This window comes from Pinus tabuliformis, chromosome 3_2 (genome assembly GCF_031772625.1).
Source record: "Pinus tabuliformis cultivar Carrire ecotype Pingquan chromosome 3_2, CPIR1, whole genome shotgun sequence".
Classification (NCBI taxonomy): Eukaryota; Viridiplantae; Streptophyta; class Pinopsida; order Pinales; family Pinaceae; genus Pinus; species Pinus tabuliformis.
In genome coordinates this window covers 1,040,218,633-1,040,234,290 of record NC_142302.1, presented here as the reverse complement: position 1 = coordinate 1,040,234,290, position 15,658 = coordinate 1,040,218,633, and the positions used below count along the sequence as shown (strand labels likewise).

The 15,658-nt window shown below is 37.7% G+C and overlaps 1 pseudogene; it reads right to left on the bottom strand.

Annotated features, from left to right (window-relative positions):
* Positions 1–1,124: 1,124 nt before the first annotated feature.
* Positions 1,125–13,179, bottom strand: LOC149184150 (DEAD-box ATP-dependent RNA helicase 15 pseudogene; annotated as a pseudogene).
* Positions 13,180–15,658: the final 2,479 nt, after the last annotated feature.

The window sequence follows — 15,658 nt, the reverse complement described above, 5'->3', positions numbered from 1 at the left end:
AGCTTACCCGCCTGGTACTTAGTATGTTGTATAGGCGTGGAACTTATATTTGTGTCAACAAATGAGTATGTGGTTGAACCCACAGGTGTCTTCATCGACAAAAAGAAAGCAGCTGCTCACTTGAAGGTTTGAATATTACCATTCCACAATTCAATTATAATTGATTTTTTCCTTCAAAGGTTATCCGACATGCTACTAATTAAAAATACAATGTAGGTAAAAGTTGAGAAATGATATTTGAGGTAACTAAGGAGTTGTCACATGTAATGCCACTCCCTTTCTACATGAGCAAGGAGATTTGGCAATAGCATGTCCGCTTTGGCTCTTTCTCAATTTATAAAATTGACACTCTTGACTAATATCGGCATAACCAACCCTATTCTAAGTTGAAACTTCTTTCAAATTGAGCATTCACCTCATGAAAGGTTACCTTAAAATTGCTCCATAGTTGTGACTATTCGAAATTGACAAGGTGATTAAAAAATAACATGTTTGTTTTAAGTTAATGGTTTCAATCATGAATCCATTGTGAAATTTCTTGCATTTTAGCTTCTAATTGTTCAATAATGAACCCATTGTGCATTGTTCCAATTGTAGAAAATTCTAGCCCTAAGTGATTCTTTCCCTTATGATCTCAATCAAACAAATCAGTTATTGAATTTAATTAATGTAGAAATTAATTTCGGACCATAGCAACAATCATACAATAGCTGGAAAAGTAAATAGGATGCATAAAACAGTTTTTTTTTCTAAGTAAGACTAATTCAATCAAAAAAGGCAAAAATATAATTACACCGAGGCCCCGCCTCAAACTCTGTTTCTAGCTTTCATCGAAACAGTTGATACTGCCCCAGATTGGGGAAACCAGCATGAAATTGCAAAACAGTTACCATATAACCCTGAACTGACATCAACAGACACCATAATACGACCTTGTGACACAGAGAAAAGGTGCAACTCAGCAACACTGGACATGACAACAAACCAACAAAACTACTGAACTGCTAAACATACGCAAAAATATCAAGCGACTGGACCAAACCGTGATCTGCCTGAGGCCGATTTGGTTCATGGGTGGCTGCATTTGCCAGAGGGCATCAGTTGTTTTGCTACTCCTCTGGAGTTTACTTGACCACGGGACACACATACTGTTCCCAATCGTCTTCCTTTTTCTCCACATCGCTCTTCTCAGCATCGCCTGTAGGCCCCTCCATCCGCTGGGTGCCTCTTGATCTGCCAGCACACCCCACCGTTAAAGCCACGACTGCAGAGCAGCCACCCGCCCGTTGAAAGTCGTCTACATGCTCATTGTCACCATGCATTCTGCTATGCCTGATTCCCTGGCTATCATCCTTTGAATTTTTCTCCTGACTCCTCTCATATCCTGGGCTCTCATCCCCTGAGAATGCTCCTTAGAGCTTGTCACTTGATTACTGTCCAACATTTCTTCTTCAGTGAAGACAACAGTCACCTTGGCAGTGATAGTAGGTTTATTTAGACGGCTATGGAGCCTGAAATGGGTAGTGTGAGAGGCAGAGCCAGGACTCTGCTGGGAAATAACAGAATGGAGCCCAAAATTTCTGAGCGGATCCATTGACTCCATCCCACGCCCCCGCCTACTGCGCGCGTAGGAATAGTGTCTGAGCTGAGGTCTGGGTTGAGGCTCATCTTCCTGGTCCTGAGGAGGGGAAGGGGGAGCCGAGCTCTGCGCAGTATGAGGTCTCGCCCTGCCTCCCCAAGAACCTCCAAATCGACTCCTCATTCAATGCCTTACCATCCTGGTGAGGACTGAGAGCAGATCAACGGGATATTCAGTTGGGGAGGGGGATTGATTACAGAAATAGGGCCTCTGAGCAGGATTTACAGGGCAAAGCATGGAGTGGGAGAAATGGTGGCCATTTCCAAAATCGATGCAACTAAGGTGCCAACAACGTTTTCATGTAGTTGTTCTGCTACTTGCGAGTTTTGCCTGCAGCGGACAATAGCTACGAATCGGGGGACGAACAATGGGAACCGAAGGCACCATTCTGATATCTACTGTATCCATATCTCGGCCTGATGGGCCATTTATTTCCATCTGCATGCTGGTCAGATTTCGACTGCAGTGAGCCTGGATCCGGGCCCAATTCATCACCTGGCTGGTCCTTGCGCTGGCGTTTCTAAGTGAGCCCATTAATGCTCTTTGAAAACACCCGCATCCGGGTCATAAAATAGTTTTTGCATAAAATGGTTTTTGGAAATGTTTGAGACCACTCAGAGCAATGATGGCACTGCACAAAGGAAGTTTAATGCTTAGCCAGGTGGATGGGATTAAAACAAAATTGAAAAGGCCAACTTGCAGTCTGAAAAGGGTCAAGCCCTAAAAGAGACCTAAACCTCATATCAGACTATGGTGGAGGGACGAAAGGCCTAAGAAGGTTTGCTAGATTTTTGTAAAGGCAAAGCCTTTATAAACCAATTGTATAAAATGATTTTTGGAAATGTTTGAGAACACTCAAAGCAATGATGGGACTGCACAAAGGAATTTTGTGCAAGGAGGCTATCACATCAACCCAGGAACTTGTTTGAAAAGCAATTATATTCCTCCTCCCTTACAGTGACTATTGAGAAAGTTCCAAGAAAGTTACTATCACTATTCAAAGGAATAAGAAACTTTACTCTGTTCTTTCTTGGGTTCAAAGAAAACTGAAGAGTAACCATGACTGTCAAAAAGCAATAATTAGATGTCACAAGATTAAAGCTAAAGATAAGACAGAAGAATACTAATATGGAATGGAATTTCAACAAAGGGACATGCCATTTTGGAAACATACCCTATAACATGACATAGGTCACAATCAAAAGCTGAAGATGGTCCATGAACCAAAATAGATTTTATATTTTTTATGCCATAACAGGGCCAAAGAAGATTGATAAGATAGATACTTTCACTATTCAAAGGAATTAAAATGTTTAGATATTTGTTTTCACATATTCTAATATGATCCCACTGTAGCAGAGTGAGTAACAATTGTTGGAGAATTCCTAAAACAATCGAGATTTTTTCAATTTTAGGACTCGAACTCAGATAGTCAGATTGCTGCCACTCCTCCTTCCATATTTCCCTGCAGATTTGATTGAATGAGGCCTTCAAGCATCAATGTACCATTACAAGGCACCATGGCCCGTTGGCAGAGAAATTAAGTTGTGAGCTGAACATCCCATGGCTGAACACCGTGGCAACACCTATCTCCTATGTAGCATGTGCATTAAACTGCAACCCTTGAAAGCACGTTGGCTCCTGAGGAGTAAGGTTACTGACTAATGATTGATCCACATACATGGTGGACCAATTTTTCTTGAAATTTATGATTAAATGGATTGAAATTGTAGAGCTTGATTGGCACTGATGGGCTCAATAACAAATATCTACTTCACCCTGATTATGCACTATGGGTTTCATATACAATTTCATGGAACAAACAAACAATTTGATTAAAACTGTAGATTGTGATGGTATGGCTGGATTCAACAAAAAACATATACTGCATCCTAATTTCTGCAAGATCATGAAAGTAAACAAATAATTTGGCTGTAATTGTATTTGTAGATTTTGATAGCATAGAAGGATTCAGTAACAAACAACTTACTGCACTTGAATTATGCCAGTTGTGACATACAATTTTCTTAATCAAAGAAACAAGAATATTTTTAGAAATGAGGGCCAAGGTCGCTATTAAATGCAGATTCTACATAATAGATAGGTAGAGCCAATGTCTTTAAATGAGATTTTTTGGAATTTCCTAGTGAAAAAATTTGTGGCCAAATCTTGATTTGTGTTGTTTAAACTGGTTTTTTAATTGCATATATAGATTCAGCACCCTCAAAAATCTTTGGGGCACTTTCTTTGTGAAGAGTTCACCTCGAGAGCTTGTGATTTCAATGAATCCCCAGTAGATTTTAGACAAATTTAATAAGAAAACTTTCCAAAAAATCACATTTAAAAACTATTAGAATCTAAAAATATCTTGCAATCCTAAAAATAAGAGCAAGTTCAAACCATTAACCTTGTTGTTATCTGCCAGATTCCTGATATATATAAAAATGCCCATGGTTGCCCCTATAAACAACATTTGCTCACCTGAAAACAAAGCACTGCTATCAAAGAGAGGGGAGACTGCACGAATCACAAACAAACGAAAGAGACTGTTAAACATTGTTGCTTGTTGCAGATTCTGTTTCTTTCTTGCTTGCAGTTATAGTATCTGTCCTTACCTTTGAGTATATTGGCTGTGAGATAAGAAGTGAAGAGAAGCGGAGGAAACCATTAAAGCAGCAGTAGCAGAGGAGGTTTCGACTGGGGCGACCTGGGAACACGTCCACATTACTCTAAACTCTTGATGTCTCCATTAGTCCTGTGAATGTGTTGCAAGGTCACCCCAGTCGAGTCTACTCTGTCTCATTTATTCATGTGACCCAATATGCAGGGGAAACCCTTTCTGAAACTGCATCAATGAATGTCTGTAATTTATAATTTATTGAAATGAGATTGATAGAGAAGGAGAAAGGAACCAAAATCTGGTAGTACAAGTAGTACACGTGAAGTGCAGATATGGCCCTGAGATTTATGTTGAGTTAGGTCGAAATTAGATGGTTTCATACACTGTCGGTGGAAGCAATGAAAGGGCTTAATCTCCTCCATATTTAGGTTGAAAGGACAGTTGCCACTATGGGAGGTCAGTATGAAATTGCAATGTATGGAATGTAGTCCAGTACTATTTTTACCAGAAAAAATTGAATAGTACAAACAATAATAATTTATTATAATAATAGAACGAATTGAAGTATAGTAAGGTTTGAAGGTGTCAAAGCCAGTGTGAATGTTGACATGTCTAACAGTGACTATTGAGACTATGACATTAGCCAAGGACTTGCACACCAAAACCCAAAACCAGTTTCTGGCCCGATAAATCTTTTGTTCATTGATGATATGTTATAAATCATATACATTTCACAACTTGCTTGACCACGGTAAGATAAGCACCGTACCTACCTAATGTATAAAAGAAGACTGATAAGCAGGAGGAGGGGCAGGCAGTCCACTGCCAAAGTGATGGTTGCTGTAATTAGTAGAGGAATTGTAAGAACCGTGCTCTAATATGTCTGATTTTGAGTCTGAGTCAGTAAAGAAAAATGCTCAAATGTAACTATGTGCTCCTTCAGCAACCATGATGTCATGGTGACTTGGGAGCTCCACAGGCAATTTGTGAATTTCTAACCATTACATTAACCCACTTGCAACTTCTCTCGGTAATTCTTTCCTCGCATCTCTATTAGATACTTAATAGACATTTTAACATAGGATAATGTCTAAAACACAGGGAGAACATCAAGGTCTACAATGGAATTTATTGTGAGTATTAAAATGTTTAGATATTTGTTTTCAGATATTCTAATATAATCCCACTGCAGCAGAGTGAGGTACAAATGTTGGAGAATTCCTAAAACAAAAAATACTTGTGCCATTTTGACTTCTTTTGAAGTTGAAAATTCTTCGGAGAAAGACTAATTTCGAGATTTTTTCAATTTTAGTACTCGAACTCAGATAGTCAGATTGCTGCCACTCCTCCTTCCATATTTCCCTGCATATTTGATTGAATGAGGCCTTCAAGCATCAATGTACCATTACAAAGCACCATGGCCCGTTGGCAGAGAAAGTAAGTTGTGAGCTGAACATCCCATGGCTGAACACCGTGGCAGCACCTATCTCCTATGTAGCATGTGCATTAAACTGCAACCCTTGAAAGCACGTTGGCTCCTGAGGAGTAGGGTTACTAACTAATGATTGATCCACATACATGGTGGACCAATTTTTGTTGAAATTTATGATTAAATGGATTGGAATTGTAGAGCCTGATTGGCACTGATGGACTCAGTAACAAATATCTACTTCACCCTGATTATGCACTGTGGGTTTCATATACAATTTCATGGAACAAACAAACAATTTGATTAAAACTGTAGATTGTGATGGTATAGCTGGATTCAGCAATAAACATATATTGCATCCTGATTTCTGCGAGATCATGAAAGTAAACAAATAATTTGGCTGTAATTGTATTTGTAGATTTTGATAGCATAGAAGGATTCAGTAACAAACAACTTACTACACTTGAATTATGCCAGTTGTGACATACAATTTTCTCAATCAAAGAAACAAGAATATTTTTAGAAATGAGGGCCAAGGTCGTTATTAAATGCAGATTCTACATAACAGATAGGTAGAGCCAATGTCTTTAAATGAGATTTTTTGGAGTTTCCTAGTGAAACAATTTGTGGCCAAATCTTGATTTGTGTTGTTTAAACTGGTTTTTTAATTGCATATATAGATTCAGCACCCTCAAAAATCTCTGGGGCACTTTCTTTGTGAAGAGTTCACCTAGACAGCTTGTGATTTCAATGAATCCCTAGCAGATTTTAGACAAATTTAATAAGAAAACTTTCCAAAAAATCACATTTAAAAACTATTAGAATCTAAAAATATCTTGCAATCCTAAAAATAAGAGCAAGTTCAAACCATTAACCTTGCTGTTATCTTCCAGATTCCCGATATATATAAAAATGCCCATGGTTGCCCCTATAAACAACATTCGCTCACCTGAAAACAAAGCACTGCTATCAAAGAGAGGGGAGACTGCACGAATCACAAACAAACGAAAGAGACTGTTAAAAATTGTTGCTTGTTGTAGATTCTGTTTCTTTCTTGCTTGCAGTTATAGTATCTGTCCTTACCTTTGGGTATATTGGCTGTGAGATAAGAAGTGAAGAGAAGTGGAGGACACCATTAAAGCAGCAGTAGCAGAGGAGGTTTCGATTGGGGCAACCTGGGAACACATCCACATTACTCTAAACTCTTGATCTCTCCATTAGTCCTGTGAATGTGTTGCAAGGTCACCCCAGTCGAGCCTGCTCTGTCTCATTTATTCATGTGAGCCCAATATGCAGGGGAAACCCTTTCTGAAACTGCGTCAGTGAATGTCTGTAATTTATAATATATTGAAATGAGATTGATAGAGAAGGAGAAAGGAACCGAACTCTGGTAGTACAAGCAATACACGTGAAGTGCAGATATGGCCCTGAGATTTATGTTGAGTTAGGTCGAAATTAGATGGTTTCACACACTGTCGGTGGAAGCAATGAAAGGGCTTAATCTCCTCCATATTTAGGTTGAAAGGACAACACCATGATGGGAGGTCAGTATGAAATTGCAATGTATGGAATGTACTCCAGTACTATTTTTACCAGGAAAAATTGAATAGTACAAACAATAATACTTTATTATAATAATAGAACGAATTGAAGTATAGTAAGGTTTGAAGGTGTCAAAGCCAGTGTGAATGCTGACGTGTCTAACAGTGACTATTGAGACTATGACATTAGCTAGGGACTTGCACACCAAAACCCAAAACCAGTGTCTGGCCCGATAAATCTTTTGTTCATGGATGATATGTTATAAATCATATACATTTCACAACTTGCTTGACCACGTAAGATAAGCACCGTACCTACCTAATGTATAAAAGAAGACTGATAAGCAGGAGAAGGGGCAGGCAGTCCACTACCAAAGCGATGGTTGCTGTAATTAGTAGAGAAACTGTAAGAACCGTGCTCTAATATGTCTGATTTTGAGTCTGAGTCAGTAAAGAAAAATGCTCAAATGTAACTATGTGCTCCTTCAGCAACCATGATGTCATGGTGACTTGGGAGCTCCACAGGCAATTTGTGAATTTCTAACCATTACATTAACCCACTTGCAACTTCTCTCGGTAATTCCTTCCTCGCATTTCTATTAGATACTTAATAGACATTTTACCATAGGATAATGTATAAAACACAGGGAGAGCATCAAGGTCTACAATGGAATTTATTGTGAGTATTAAAATGTTTAGATATTTGTTTTCAGATATTCTAATATAATCCCACTGCAGCAGAGTGAGGTACAAATGTTGGAGAATTCCCAAAACAAAAAATACTTGTGCCATTTTGACTTCTTTTGAAGTTGAAAATTCTTCAGAAAAATAATCCCAACAGTAATGTTAAGATACACACAATAATCCCAAAATAGGGACATCCAGTTATGCCACTGGAGTAAGATCACCTGAAATATCACATAGAAAACAGCCAAAAACCAAAGATCGCCCATGTGGCATGGCACTGAAACCGTTTACAATGTTAGTAACAAAGTGAGGAAGGATACTATGACATTAGCCAGGGACTTGCACACCAAAACCAGTTTCTGGCCTGATAAATATTTTGTTCACGGATGATATGTTATAAACCATATACATTTCACACTTTGCATACGTATAGAAGTTCAGTTCGGCTAAACTTAACAGAAAGGAAGTATATCTCTAGGTGATAATGACAACTCTTCCATGTTACACTTAAGCTCAGTGCCTTGTAAGGATTTTGTGCTAGAGGGTGCAGATTTGTGTAATAGTAGATAAAAATCAACTCTCTAATACCATTTTTAAATATTTCTAATAATTTTTTATATTTCTAAATCAAATTCCATGAATTTGCCAGAATTCTTAATTCCATTGCTAATTTGTAAATAGCTGCACACACATGTTATTGCAGTTTAGGGTGGGATAACTGTGTACACTGTTCCAGGTGGGAGAAATCTGTGCATAGATTGACAAAGGAAAAAAAAAACACTTGCTATTCAGAAAAAATACCAAAAAAAGTCGTGAAAATAAATTAATATAAATACATACTGGCCTTGATTTTTTAACCATTAAAAAAAATTAGCATTTATTTTTGTTCAATATAATATAAAATAACAAACAAACATCTTCAATGAAACAAGATTCGAAAGAAGGAAAATCTTGAATTTGAAACTATGTGGCATGTAAGTTGTCTGAAATTTGAATATACAAACTGAAATTAATGAACATCAGTGACATTATTTCGTCAAAGCTCTACTCGTTGGAGCCAATGCACAATATATTTGTTCACAAATTCCAAATACAGTCAAAGGACACACAATAAACAAACCAAACGCAGAAGATAGTCTTCCACAATTTTCAAGTATTGATATCATTATCTGATTGGATACTCAAAGTAGAAAAATAGACAGATACATTCAAACTATTCACGTTTAGTGCAAATATGTAAAATGCAAAAGGGCAACCCTTACACTACAAGGTGGGTCAGTGCATCTCAAGAACTGAACCAATAAGAAGCAACCCTCGTAGCCACAATAATGACCCACAATAATGACCCACATTCAAACCCTGGAGGCATAAAGCCTTGATCTTGTGTATTATTTAGTTGAGTTTGATGACCATGACCACATGTTAAGTGACAATGGTGGTGTAAGAAACAATCTCTTATTCAGTTTGTGAACCCTACCGAGATCATGTGGAGTTGGGTTTCATAAATCTAAAAATGAGAGAAATGAAGACATAAATGGTACAAGAAACAGGTGTCTTATTAAGTTATTCAGGCTGTGGGCTTTACTGCAATAATGCAGAGTTGAGGTTTACAACTCACCATGCATCAAAAAACAAGAGATAATTAAGGACGAATGGTACAAGAAGCGGGTCTTTTATTCAAGTTGTGGGCTTTACTGCAGTAATGTGGAGTTGGGGTTCCTTTTTACTTACAGATCCAACAATAAAATAAAAAGGAATGAGGGCACGGATGGTACAAGAAATATGCACTTTTTTCAAGTTGTGGGCTTTACTGCAATAATGCAGATTTATGAAAGAACGGTACAAGAAACAGGTCTTTTATTCAGGTTGTGGGCTTTACTGTGATCATGCGAAGTTGGGATTCTTTTTCTCTCATAGAGCTATACAAAGGGCAGGAATGAGGACAAGTATGGTACAAAAAATTGTTCCTATTTATTCAAGCTATGTACTTTACTTCAATAATGCAGATTCATAAGGCTGTTTAACTTCACTTCAATAATGCAGATTCATATAAGGATGGTATAAGAAACACGTCTCTTAATCAGGTTGTCGGTTCTATTGCAACCATGAGAGTTGGGGTTACGGTTCATGAGCTCCATACCACTAGGTGTCAAGTTTGAATCTAAGTCTGAATCTCACTTGAGAAATCTGAATCCCCTTAGAGGTGAGGTAAGGTGCACTAGTCTATTGCCTATGCCAATGCCAATGGGTCTAGCATGTCTAAAGGTTAAATATACCATCCATGCATGTGGGAAACCAGCCTTCCGAAGGGTTTCCTTTCTTCAGTGATGGGAGAATTTATTAGAGGCTGAATGGGTCAAAACAGTCAAACTCCAGTAATATTCTGGCTTAAAATCCAGCAGTCAACAAAATGTCCAAAATATTATTAGAGCTGTTGTAGGATGGATCTGTATGAAGCCTGTTTTCTGTCAAATTGTTTATGCATACAAGATTATTGTAAATGCCACCATATTACATCTTATTTCTGCCCATTCGTTTGAAACACAATGTTAACCACGGATTTACAGCGCACTCATGAAATAAATAAAAAATATGTACTGCAGATCAGAGAGCCAACTTGAAGGTTGAATAAAGGATCCAATGGAAGAACTTTAGAGACTAAAACCTAAAAGAACATAATCACAATTAGAAGGTTTTTTTAAAAAGATGAAAAGTGACTTGTGCAACAGTGACTTTCAGGCATAATATCTTACCTCAAGTCAGAAACTAATAATCGAGAAGAATTGTGACATATAAAGAATCATTGAAGAAAAAAATGAATAAACAAAATGCCTTTCAAAAATAGAAAATAAAGAGAAAACACTAACATTACCTTGGATACATCAGTGTCTGATCCGAACAGGTTCCGAACATACTGGATGTTGGGGTACAAAGTTTTCTCTAGATTGCTGCCCAGCAATAGTAGATAGAGAATTTGAAATCGAAAGCCGTTAATGTTGCTGCAACTTGCAATGTATCTAAAAAAATATAGTTTATATTTTTACATAACAAATGCTAAGTCATTAAGATTTCGATAATTTTTTACATAACAAATGCTAAGTCATTAAGATTTCGATAATAGGTGGCCTCCGGAGTAAGCTGAGCCGATTTTTCAAGCATTACAAGTTCCTCTACCAATCAACCAGTTTTGTCAATATCTCCAATGTTTGTTTCCATGCTCATTTTCGTTATCAGCATAGCATGTCTAGAAGCATCAATTGCTCTTTCCTGCACATTCAATATTAATTCAGTAGACCATGGTTTAAGAGGTGGCTTCTAATCCATGTTGATCTGTGGAGTGCCCAATATAAGAAGAATGAGGGATACTTTCCTTCATTATACTTTTAGATGACATTACAAAACTAAAGACATCGCAAAGGTAAAATTCAAGGTTTTGAAACCTCTTGTAATCCAACCATTGTAATGTTTCCTTTAGCAATATCCACAGCATGCTTCTGTGGAATAACATGACTACTTTCATCCAAAATCTAACTGAACATTCCTTGCAAGGGTGCAAGATTGGTTGAAGCTCCACTCAAAATAACTAGTGAGAAGGAAGCTCCTTGACGTGCATATTTCAAAGATTTTATTGTAAATTTTGGGGATATTCCAAGCATATATCTTCAATTTTGACCATTATAGACATTGATGACTCCATAATATGATCATTTTTCCCATCGATTTCTTTTTAATCGCACTAAATCCAAATTTGTTGTAAAATTTGTAGCTCAAAACATGGGTTTTTGTATAATTAGGACAAATAGAAGAAAACACGCATGGCTCTCATAGAAAAACCAAATATGTCTTAGTCGTGGATAAGACTGAAATTGTGATGGTCTGTCTACAAATGCCTTGATGGCCATTGTTCCTTTCAATTTTATGAATCTGCTGTGTTTTTATGAACAGAAAACAAAACCAGACCATGCCAAAACTGAGATGAATGAGAAGGATAATTATTGCAGACACCAGAGCAGATTTCAATGGCCATGATGGCATGTATGTTGATGCTTCTATATGTGCTGGGAGTGCCTTGATATCAACTGCAAAACGTTCTTGAACCTGCTTCAGCACATCCTCCTCTGATGAAGAAGAAGAAGAAACAAAGGTAATTGCAAGACCCTTTGTGCCAAACCGTCCAGCCCTTCCAACCCTGTGCAAATAAGTATCTGCAGACTTAGGCATGTCATAGTTGATAACAATATTAACTCTTTCAATGTCAATTCCCCTGCCTACCAGATCAGTTGCAACCAGAAGCCTCTTATTCCCCTCCTTGAAACTTTTGTATCTCATCAGTCTTTCATCCTGCTGCATTCCAGAATGAATGCAGGTACAAGGAAAGCTGCACCCCACCAGCAGCTTGGATAGCTCAGAAGCCCTTTTCACACTCTTCACAAATATAACCACCTGGTTGAAATCCAGGACATCCAACAAATCAATCAGCTTCCTGTTCTTTTCTACCTCAGCTAGTTTTATATAGTGCTGAACTAGATCATGAAGTGTGAGCTTGGCCTCATCATCAACATATATCTCCATAGGATCCTGCATGAATTTCTTGCAGACAGGCCTGATTTCCTTGCTCAGTGTGGTTGAAAACATCATGACCTGCTTGTCATGAGGGGTCATCTTGAAAATGGCTTGTACATCTCTCCTCATGTCCAAAGATTCCAGCATTTTGTCACATTCATCCAGAATAAAATGCCTGATATTTCTCAGACTGAGATCCTTGTCTTTTGCCAATGCCAGAATCCTTCCAGGGGTCCCAACAACTATTTGGGGGGATTCATTTTTTAATATTTCCTTGTGAGTTTTGATAGGCAGGCCGCCATAGAATACAGCAACCTTCAATTCTTTCAGATGAGTGATAAACCTCTCAAATTCATCGCATATCTGGTATGCCAATTCTCTAGTATGGCACAAAACTAGGGCAGAGACTTGGCCTTCTATGGGTTCGATCTGCTGCAGAGTTGAAAGCACAAAAACTGATGTTTTCCCCCATTCCAGATTTGGCCTGACAGAGTACATCCATGCCCAGAATCGCCTGAGGAATGCACTCGTGCTGAACTTCTGAGGGATGTTCAAATCCAGAGTCCACAATTGCTCGAAGGAGCTCTGGCTTCAGTAGGAAATCCCACATAACCTTTCTTGGAGGCTTCATCAGTGGCAAAATGTTCCTCCAATGCTTGTGCGTCCAATTCCTCTTCTTCATAGTCCAGGAGCTCTTCATTATAAATCTCTTCCTTCAACTCTTCCACATTGTCTACTCCTTGTGTTGCCATTTTCACTAAAAATATGAAGCACAAGCGCAGCTTTATGATGAAATAGCAGAAGAGGTTTTATTGTTGTAAAAGATGAAATAATGATGCAGAAAACCAGCCATGTGTATCTCAAAGCACTCTCAGAAATTATATAAATTAAGGTTCAACAAACCCATCTCATTCAAATTGGTGACAACTTCATAGGGTGATGTTTAAAGTACATTTGAGAGAACTGCCTTTTCTGGCTATGTTGGTTATGTTTTCCACCAACCCTGCATCAAACACACTAATTAAATGTCATGTAGTCACTATTACATTTCAATTGGTGACAAATTCATAGGGTGATATTTAAAATACAGTTGAGAGAACCACCTATAAGTTGTATGAAAGCTGACTTAGCAGTCTGTGGTTCCCTACCAAAGATTGTAACTATTAGTGCCAAGTGCTTTCAACTTTCTCCATGGTAGACGCTTGGAGGGTTGCATTGCACTAATAGATTTCAAAACTTTGTGACAAGGCTTGATTCTAAACTCTAAACTACACAACATGAGATTAGAATGTGTTAAAAGAAACTTTCAACAAAATAGTCCATGATTATCTGCACTTTACAACCCACAATGCAACAGAAATGGTGGCATTAATTTAAGGACTTTGCCTTTGTAAAGGCCTGAAAATAAGCAGAAATATCCCAAGTAGAAGTAGAAGAGAAAATTGTTAACTGAAGTTAGAGGAGGAAAGGTTCTTCTAAATTTATAAGTGCAATAAATTTGGTAGAAGAACCGGCATATGAAGTTAAGGCATATGAACAGAAATGCCAAAACTGAGATGAATGAGAAGGATAATTATTGCAGACACCAGAGCAGATTTCAATGGCTATGATGGCATGTATGTTGATGCTTCTATATGTGCTGGGAGTGCCTTGATATCAACTGCAAAACGTTCTTGAACCTGCTTCAGCACATCCTCCTCTGATGAAGAAGCAGAAGAAAACAAAGGTAATTGCAAGACCCTTTGTGCCAAACCGTCCAGCCCTTCCAACCCTGTGCAAATAAGTATCTGCAGACTCAGGCATGTCATAGTGGATAACAATATTAACTCTTTCAATGTCAATTCCCCTGCCTACCAGATCAGTTGCAACCAGAAGCCTCTTATTCCCCTCCTTGAAACTTTTATATCTCATCAGTCTTTCATCCTGCTGCATTCCAGAATGAATGCAGGTACAAGGAAAGCTGCACCCCACCAGCAGCTTGGATACAGTCAAAGGACACACAATAAACAAACCAAACGCAGAAGATAGTCTTCCACAATTTTCAAGTATTGATATCATTATCTGATTGGATACTCAAAGTAGAAAAATAGACAGATACATTCAAACTATTCACGTTTAGTGCAAATATGTAAAATGCAAAAGGGCAACCCTTACACTACAAGGTGGGTCAGTGCTTCTCAAGAACTGAACTCGAAATCTGAGACCTTGGCCCTCATGTCGTCGCCCAGAAGGATATTAGAGGGCTTCAGATCTCTGTGAATGAAGCTCGTCTGTGCAAGGCTGTGCAGGTACTCAACTCCGCGGGCGACATCGAGGGCAATGCTAAGCCTCTGTTTCCATTCTAGCGGCCTCAGCCCGGCCGCCGCCCATTCAAACAAATGCAGACTCAGCGCCCCCTGGGGCATATACTCGTACACCAGCATCTTTTCCCCGTCGTCGATACAGTACCCAAGAGACGAAGCCGATGCGCTGCTCAGGCAATTAAGGAGTTGCAGCTACCTCAACATAATCCAACGACTCAAGATGGCTCAATCGTCTAACATATCATCTAATGGTGCAAAGTAATGACACGTAGGCAGAGAGCAAAGTTGATTTCAGAGAGGAACGCCTTACGACGTAAAAATTTAATATTATACTATTAAGGTAAGGAGGGGACAAACCACTAATAAATATATTAATATAAATAACTAAACATAAATTATAAAGAATAAAGAATTATATTATTAAAAGGCTTCGAAAGAGAATTAAGAATAAGATATAAATTAATAATACGAGTAAGAAATATAAAGAATAATATTATTAAAAGGCTTCACAAGAAAATTAATAATAAAATATAAATTAATAATACTAGCAAGAAAAATATAAAGAATAATTTTATTAAAAGCCTTCAGAAGAAAATTAATAATAAAATATAAATTAATAATACTAGCAAGGAAAAAATATAAATTAATAATACTAGCAAGAAAAATAAAAGGAGAAATCAAATAATATATATATTTATTTATTTAAAAAAAAATATGGGGTAATTCTAAAAAAGGAGACTTTAGGATCAACCAAAAAAACAAAATATAAAGAAGAAAGGAGGGGTAGGGAAAAAAAAATAAAAGAACAAAAATAAATGATTAGTTTTAATAAAAGTAAATGAAATCAAGAAATAGAAAAAGAAAGGGAGGGTTTTA